General features: G+C 39.2%; 1 pseudogene; it reads left to right on the top strand.

Annotated features, from left to right (window-relative positions):
- The first annotated feature begins 2,904 nt into the window (after positions 1-2,904).
- LOC106977423 (heterogeneous nuclear ribonucleoprotein A1-like) lies at positions 2,905-3,846 on the top strand (annotated as a pseudogene).
- Positions 3,847-9,331: the final 5,485 nt, after the last annotated feature.

Here is a 9,331-nt window from a genome sequence, read left to right as displayed (position 1 = left end):
CCTTGAAATGTAAATGTCAAGGGAGATAGCACCCACCCCTACTTGCCAGTTCCCATGGGAGACTAGGAGAGTAATTTTGGTGGGCATCTGGCTCCAAACTGCAAAACTACCAGCTCTCATAAAGATATGAATATTTGTTTTTCCTTCATTGTAAAGCCAACCAGGGGTGCCTGGGTGGCTCCGTTGGTTAAGTGTCGACTTCCGTTCAGGTTGTGTGAGTTCGAGCCCCACATCGGGCTCTGTGCTGACAGCTCAGAGCCTGGAACCTACTTCAGATTCTGCGTCTCCCTCACTCTCTGCCCCTCGCCTGCCCGCACTCTGTCTCTGTCTCTGTCTTGAAAATAAATAAACATTAAAAATAAATAAATAAAGCCAACTAACAAACATGGTTACTCCAAATTCCAAGTGAATTTAGGAGGAACTACATGTGACAAATGATGTTCTCAAATTCTCCTACTTGAGAACTAGTTTTGTTGTTTATCTTGAGAACATATATACAGTGGGTTGTATCTGCCTGGCTATATAAAAACTGTGAGATTTATTTCTGTGTAATTTGTTAGCAGAATGCCTGTAATGAATATCAAGTTCTAGTTTAATTTTTATGCAAATGACAAAAACTATTCTCTTTCTCTTCTACCTTTGTGGAGAGGTTTATTGGGTTGGGAGATTTTTGTTTTTAATTATATTTCCCCATCAGGTGTTTGTTATACTATTCTTTGTAATTTCTGTATTTTTCAAATTAGGAAGAAAAGATATTATTCATGGACAATTTCTCAAAAAAATTGTCTACTTTCCTATACTGCTTTTACCTATAAGCAAACTTCATTATTTTATTAAATAAGCCATTTTTCACCCTGGCCTTCACTTATGACAGGGGTTTTTGTATTTAAATGTCTGGAAAACTGTACTGAGATCTCAGTATTAAATGCATTAAAAAAAATAAGAGGCTTTGGAAAAAGAGTTTATTTTTTTAAGTAATCCCTACATGCAACGTGAGGCTCAAACTCACAACCCTGAGATCAAGAGTTGCATATTCTTCTGACTGAGCCAGCCAGAAGAGTTTAAAATCTAAAACACTAAAATGGAATTCATAGAGGATTTGTATTTTCCCATAAAAATATCTTTAAAATATAATATGATTTATTTTTTCCAGCTTTATTGAGGTATAATTGACAAATAAAAAGTGTATATATTTAAAGTATACAATGTCATGCTTTGATATATATGCATTATGAAATAATTACTGCAGTCAAGCCAATTAACATACCTATCACACATTGCCACCTTCTGTGTGTGTGTGTGTGTGTGTGTGTGTGTGTGTGTGTGTGTTGTGAGAATGATGTGATTTAAATTTTTTAAAAAAACACCACCTGTCTCTCCTGACAAATTTTAACTTCTCTAAGATCAGGGTCATTGTCTTATTTGCTGTTGTCCTTTAATACAGTGCTCCTAAAACAGTGATAAGTACATAGAAGATGTCTACTAGGGGCACCTGGCTGGCTTAGTCAATTGAGTATCTGACTCTGAATTTCAGCTCAGGTCATGATCTCACAGCCATGAGATTGAGTCCCACATCGGGCTCCTCTCTGGGTGTGGAGCCTGCTTAGAGTCTCTCTCTCCCTCTCCCTCTGCCTCTCATGAGAGCTCATGAGCTCTCTCTCATTCTGGCTCACTTAAAAAAAAAAAATAGTAAAGACTTCTAGGTTCTGGTTCTGCATGTTAGGAGTCTGGAAGTCTCCGCTCTGTCCCAGCAAGAAGTAAAAACCTTAAAAGACTGAAAAACCAATTACTCTTCTTGGATCCAACTCTTCTTGGACAGCAACCCACTGTTCCCAAGATTGGAGAGACCTACAGGTAAATACAGGGAGCAGAGACTCAAATGGAAACCACCATGAGAAACTTCCAGGATTGGAAACCCAATCTGCAACTGACAAATTGTTAGAGGCTCAACATGGACAAATATGAGAGTTAAAAACTCCAGAAGAACTCAGACATACAAAGGCTACTATACTTTTGTGAATTATACCTCCAGGGCTCTACATATCTCAGTTCTCACTGAGATCTACATATTACAGTTCTCACTGTAAATATTGGGAAAAAAATCTCTTTGTGCTTCTGGTAGGAGGAGATGAAAAGGAACCAATTTGAAATATACCAGAGCACTGTGTTAAGAACAAGGTCTGCCTTCAGGGGTAACTGTTAACCAGAGCCTAACTAGTTAACCAGAGCCTAACTGAATTGCAAGATGGAAAATATCCAACTCCAGCCCACTCTAGCCATCCTGTCCCACCTAAGCTGGGAGAAAAAAACACAAAAATACTTGTAAATTTCAAAATCCAGAGAAATAGGTTCACCAAGATTGAGACCTAATCACAGGACTATAGAACGTTTCCCCTACTGCCACACTTTTTCACCACATTACTAAAGGCACCACATTACAGCAGGTTTTGTGGTTTTTTTTTTAACCTGGTACATCCTGTCAAACTATCAAGAAAAATTGTAAGGCACACTAAAAGGCAAAAAACACAATTTGAAGAGATAGAGCAAGCATCAGAATCAGACATGGCAGGGATGTTGACATTATCAAACTGGAACTTAAAATAACTATGATTATATTTGCTGATGGCATGATACTGTATAGAGAAAACCCAAAGACTCCACCAAAAAACTACCAGAACTGCTAAATGAATTCAGTAAAATAGCAGGATACAAAATTGATAGGCAGAAATCTGCAGCATATCTATACTCTAATACTGAAGTAGCAGAAAGAGAAATTAAGGAAACAGTCCCATTTACAATTTCATCAAAAAGAATAAAACGTCTAGGTAAAGACTTAATCAAGGACTTTCTGCTTATGGACAGCGCCGAGGAAGCATCGTTAAAGTCTCCCCTCCCACCACCAGCATGTCTAAGTCAGAGTCTCCCAAAGAGCCTTCATCAGAGTTTCGAGCTTTGAGACAACCCATGAGAGTCTAAGGAGTCATTTTGAGCAATGGGGAACGCTCACACACTGTGGTAACAAGGGATCCAAACACCGAGCACTCCAGAGACTTTGAGTTTGTCACGTGTGCCACTGTGGAGGAGGTGGATGCAGCCATGAATACAGGGTCACACAAGGTGGATGGAAGAGTTGTGGAACCCAAGAGGGCTGTCTTAAGAGAAGATTCTCAAAGACCTGGTGCCCACTTAACTGTAAAAAGATGTTAGTGGCATTAAAGAAGACACCGAAGAACATCATCTAAGAGATTATTTTGAAAAGTATGGGAAAACTGAAGTGATTGAAATCATGACCGACCAAGGCAGTGGCAAAAAGAGAGGCTTTGCTTTTGTAACATTTGATGACCATGATCATGATGACCATGATCTAGACAAGACTGTCATTCAAAAATGCCATACTGTGAATGGCCACAACTGTGAAGTAAGGAAAGTCCTATCTAAGCAAGAAATGGCCAGTTGTTCATCCAGCCAAAGAGGTCAAAGTGGTTCTTTCTGGAAATTGGAGGTGGTTTTGGTGGGAATGACAACTTTGGTCATGGAGGAAACTTCAGTGGGCAAAGTGGCTTTGGTGGCAGTTCAGGTGGTGGTGGATATGGTGGCTGTGGGGATGGCTATAACAGATTTGGTGGATGGAAGCAACTTTGGAGGTGGTGGAAAAGCTATAATGATTTTGGCAATTACAACAATCAATCTTCATATTTTGGACCCATGAAAGGAGGAAATTTTGGAGGCAGAAGCTTTAGCCCTTATGGTGGTAGAGGCCAATACTTTGCTAAACCATGAAACCACGGTGGCTATGGAGGTTTCAGCAGCAGTAGCAGTAGCTATGGCAATGGCAGAAGGTTTTAATCACTGCCAGGAAACAAAGGTTAGCAGGAGAGAAGATCCAGAGAAGTGACAGGGAAGCTACAGGTTACAACAGATTTGTGAACTCAGCCACACACAGTAGTGGCAGGGCCTAGCACCTACAAAGACATGTTTTAGACAATACTCATGTGTATGGGCAAAAAACTTGAGGACTGTATTTGTGACTAATTGTATAAGAGTTATTTTAGTTTCTGTTCCGTGGAAAGTGTAAAGCATGCCAACAAAGTGTTTTAATGTAGATTTTTTTTTTGCACCCATGCTGTTGATTGCTAAATGTAATAGTCTCATCATGATGCTGAATAAATGTGTCTTAAAAAAAAAAAACTTAATCAAGGAAGTGAAAGACCTATACTTCAAAAACTATAAAATACTAATGAAAGAAACTGAAGATGACACAAGCAAATGGAAATATATTTCATGTTCATGGGTTGGGAGAACCAATGTTAAAATGTCTATACTACCCAAAACAATCTACAGATTTAATGCAATCCCTATCAAAATACCAACAGCACTGTTCACAAAACCAGAAAAAATAATCCTAAAATTTGTATGGAACCACCAAAGACCCCGAAGAGCCAAAGTTATCTTGAGAAAGAAGAACAAAGCTAGAAGTATCACATTCCCAGATTTCAAGATATATTACACAACTATAGTAATCAAGACAATATGTGGTACTAGAATGAAAATAGACACATAGGTCAATGGAATAGAATAGAGAGTTCATAAATAAACCCACACTTACATGGTTAACAAATCTATGACAAAGGAGGTAAGAATATGCATTGGGAAAAAGACAGCCTCTTCAACAAATGGTGCCAGGAAAACTGGAAAACTACATGGAAAAGAATGAAACTGAACCACTTTCTTACATCACACACACACACACACACACACACACACACACACACAAACTTAAAATGGATTAGGAGCTAAATGTGAGAGCTGCAACCATAAAACTCTTAGAAGAAAACATAGGCGGTAATTCCTTTAGCACTAGCTGTAGAAACATTTTTCTAGATGTGTCTCCTCAGGCAAGGGCAATAAGAGCAAACATAAACTGTTGAGACTGCACCAAAATAAAAAGCTTTTGCACAGCAAAGGAAACCACAAACAAAACAAATAAGCAATAGGGGGGGCCTGGGTGGCTCAGCTGGTTAACCACCCAACTCTTGTTTTCAGCTCAGGTCATGATCTCACAGTTTGTGAGTTCAAGCCTCACATCTGGCTCTGTGCCGACAGCACGGAGCCTGCTTGGGATCCTCTGTCTCCCTCTCTCTCTTCCCCTCCCCCACTTGCTCTCTATCTCTCTCTCTCTCTCTCTTAAAATAAATAAACTTTAAAAAAATATTTTAAAAAATAGGCAATATACTGAATGGGAGAAGATATTTGCAAATGGCATGTTTAACAGGGGATTAGTATCCAAAATATATAAAGAACTTACACAGTTCAACACCAAAAAACCAAACAATCTGATTAAAAAATGAGCACAGGACTTTAATAGACATTTCTTCAAAAAACCATACAGATGGCCAACAGACACATGAGAAGATGCTTAACATTACTCATCATCAGGGAAATGCAAATCAAAACCACCAAGAAATATCACTTCACACCTGTCAGAAAGGCTAAAATAAAAAACATAAGAAACAACACGTGTTGGTGAGGATTTGGAGAAAAACGAAACCTTGAGCACTGTTGATGGGAATGCAAATTGGTGTAGCCACTGTGGAAAACAGTACGGAGTTTCCTCAAAAAAAATTAGAAATAGAAACACCACATGGGGGTGTCTGGATGGCTCAGTTGGTTGAGTATCTGACTCTTGATTTCGGCTCAGGTCATGATCTAATGATTTGTGAGATTGAATCCTGCATTGGGCTTCACTGACAGCATGGAGGCTGCTTGGGATTCTCTCTCTCATCTCTCTCTGCCCCTCCCCCAACTTGTGCTCTCTCTCTCTCTCTCTCTCTCTCTCTCTCTCTCTCTCTCAAAAATAAATAAATAAACTTAAAAAAAAGAATGTCTAAATTTGACACCAAGAAACACCATATGATCTAGTAATTTCACTACTGGCTATTTATCCAAAGAAAACAAAAACACTAATTCAAAAAAGATATATGCAACACTATGGTTATTGCAGTATTATTTACAATAACCAAAATATGGAAGCATCAGTGTCTATCAATACATGAATGGATAAAGAAGATGTGAGATACACACACACACACACACACACACATACATATATATATGTATACATACATACACACAATGGAATATTACTCAGCCATGGAAAATAAGAACTTGCCATTGGCAACAATATGGATGGTGTGGGGCACTCCGATCAGGTGGGGGCCAGCAGCATGGGCAGTGAAAGAATTCACTCAAGGCAGAACAAAAGAGATAAAGCTTATTGAATATACTGCAAGGGGGCACCAGGCAGGGACAGCAAGGCAGTGCCTGCTATCTGCCACAAGGCAGTGGTAAGGGGTCACAGTTATAGAGTGGACTAAGGGAGTATGGGGGCAGATGGGATTTTCCCTTTTTTGGTAATCTTAGGAACTGTGCCTGGTTGTAAGTAGCTCATTGGTCATTTAGGGCCTGTGGCCATTTCAAGGTGGGTCACTTAATAAGCCTGCTTGTATTTAGCTTTGTGGTCACTATGGGCCTTTTTGCCTTGCTCAGGTTTCCATTGCTCAAGCCTATTGCCTAAAAGCAGCCCTGACATTCCCCCACCCCTGACAGATCAACAATGACAGATTTTTGGCATGTGGGAGGAGGTCTCATCTTCAGTAGCTTCTTCCTGCTCAATGAGGGGCATAGAGATATCCGTACCTTTGGGTCAACATTGGTCAGTTGGGAATTTATATGTAAGAATTACAAAGGACAGAGGCAGCCAAATCCAAGGTAGACAGCATGCATGAATCTCCCTTTTTAAGAAAGGATCATCTGTCAGCTTGAATATATGACAGTGAAGGAATCTTGGAACCAGTCAGAGAGACTTCAGAAAAGACAATAAGATTATTACTATTATGAGAAAGAATAGCCCAAATAAAAGAGCTTTGATGGTTGACAAAAATCTTCCTCCAGTCCAGAAGTTTAACCAAGTAAAGGAGAGAGATCATTTAGGTGCCAATTTGAGTATTCATGTCTTTTAGTATCCCTGTCACAATTCTGTGGGAATCTAGACTATATACATAACACTACCTTAATAGAGTTTCCTCCTTGAGCTACAGTCAGGATATCAAGGGCCATTTGGTTTTAGAGGGCCACCTTTTGAATTTGTAGGTGACTACATGTTGGGTTTGGTGAAAGGTTAAAGGTTTGGCAAAAAACTCTATTTGCAACTTTGCATCAACAGAGGCCGTTCCTAAGACAAATACAGCTAAGGGATAAAACCACCAAGAAGCCCTCTTTGTCTGATGTCTAACCTTAACAAATATCCTAATTATGAGGAATCACGGGCAAGTGGGAGAAGACTTGTCTGGGGATATGGGCATCCCCAAGTGTATGCTCTATTTAATCGTAAGGAAAGTGGGGCCATCCACTATTTCTATCATAAGCCCATAATTAACCTTATGGAGTGGGGTACATTCCAGCTTTTGAGGAATAATTTTGTCATTCCAGCCACACAGAATTGGCCAAGGTGATATCTGAGTTATACAGCTGTCGGGCAGTCCATCCCACTTTATAGCTGTTCAAATAATCATATGTCCATGGGGTTCTGTTATTATCAAGAACAAAGATTGTCTATACATGAGCTATTGTGGCAAATTCTCTGAAGGCTACTTTAAGTTGTCTAGCTTAAGCAAACAACAAACATTCAAAGACAATCAGAAATGGAATTTAACATCCACAAAGGTGCATTATTGAAACACAATTTTTCTCTCTAAAATCATCCTCATTTCAAATCAAGACTGATTCACTTGAAAAACAAGTCCAATTTCAACAAACTTGGCCTAATTATTTACATAAGCTTAGTAAGAATAGTGATTGACCATATGGATTCTTTAAAACTTGTTTTGCTGGAACTTTTCAAAAGGAATCTCTAGATTGAACTTTTAATAGACTCTCGAGGCCAGAAGTCAAGCCAAATACTTGCCATCAGACATGCCTGCAATACTTGGAGATTTGGCTGAATTTCTCTTCTCGAGGTTCCCAAAATATCCTCAGTTTCCTGCACCTGCCAGAAAGTGATATTTTTTACTCACCTGGTAACACTGCTGGGAACTCTGTAAGAAAGGTATCAGGCCAACACTTCCAAGGAGCTTCATTGGCTCCATAAAGTCAAACTTAGTTCCTTAGAGCTGTCTGGTCATATCTGAATCTAGGCATGTCTCTCTCAAACATGAGAATACTCACTAAGAGTTTCTGAATTTCAGAGGGTTCAACTAGGGAGAAAAGTAAAATATGTTTCAATTTGTTCACAAAAAGAACACTTAATCACATTTGTCTAAGTCATTTTGTTTTATTTAATTTTTATTTTATTTTTATTTATATATATATTTTATATTTTATTTAATTTTTATATTATTTTTTTTTCAATATATGAAATTTATTGTCAAATTGGTTTCCATACAACACCCAGTGCTCATCCCAACAGGTGCCCTCCTCAATACCCATCACCCACCCTCCCCTCCCTCCCACCCCCCATCAACCCTCACTTTGTTCTCAGTTTTTCAGAGTCTCTTATGCTTTGACTCTCTCCCACTCTAACCTCTTTTTTTTTTCCTAACCCTCCCCCATGGGTTTCTGTTAAGTTTCTCAGGATCCACATAAGAGTGAAAACATATGGTATCTGTCTTTCTCTATGGCTTATTTCACTTAGCATAACACTCTCCACTTCCATTCATGTTGCTACAAAGGGCCATATTTCATTCTTTCTCAGTGCCATGTAGTACTCCATTGTGTTTATAAAGCACAATTTTTTATCCATTCATCAGTTTGATGGACATTTAGGCTCTTTCCATAATTTGGCTATTGTTGAGAGTGCCGCTATAAACATTGGGGTACAAGTGCCCCTATGCATCAGAACTCCTGTATCCCTTGGGTAAATTCTTATCAGTGCTACTGCTGGGTCATAGAGTAGGTCTATTTTTAATTTTTTGAGGAACCTCCACACTGTTTTCCAGAGTGGCCGCACCAGTTTGCATTCCCACCAACAGTGCAAGAGGGTTCCTGTTTCTCCACATCCTCACCAGCATCTATAGTCTCCTGATTTGTTCATTTTGGCCACTCTGACTGGCGTGAGGTGATATCTCAGTGTGGTTTGGATTTGTATTTCCCTGATGAGGAATGACATTGAGCATCTTTTCATGTGCCTATTGGCCATCCGGATGTCTTCTTTAGAGAAGTGTCTATTCATGTTTTCTGCCCATTTCTTCACTGGGTTATTTGTTTTTCGGGTGTGGAGTTTGGTGAGCTCTTTATAGATTTTGGATACTAGCCCTTTGTCCGATATGTCATTTGC

Source organism: Acinonyx jubatus, chromosome B4 (assembly GCF_027475565.1).
Source record: "Acinonyx jubatus isolate Ajub_Pintada_27869175 chromosome B4, VMU_Ajub_asm_v1.0, whole genome shotgun sequence".
NCBI classification, from domain to species: domain Eukaryota; kingdom Metazoa; phylum Chordata; class Mammalia; order Carnivora; family Felidae; genus Acinonyx; species Acinonyx jubatus.
The sequence above is the reverse complement of the archived record's forward strand: the minus strand, read 5'-3'. Positions and strand labels throughout refer to the sequence as shown.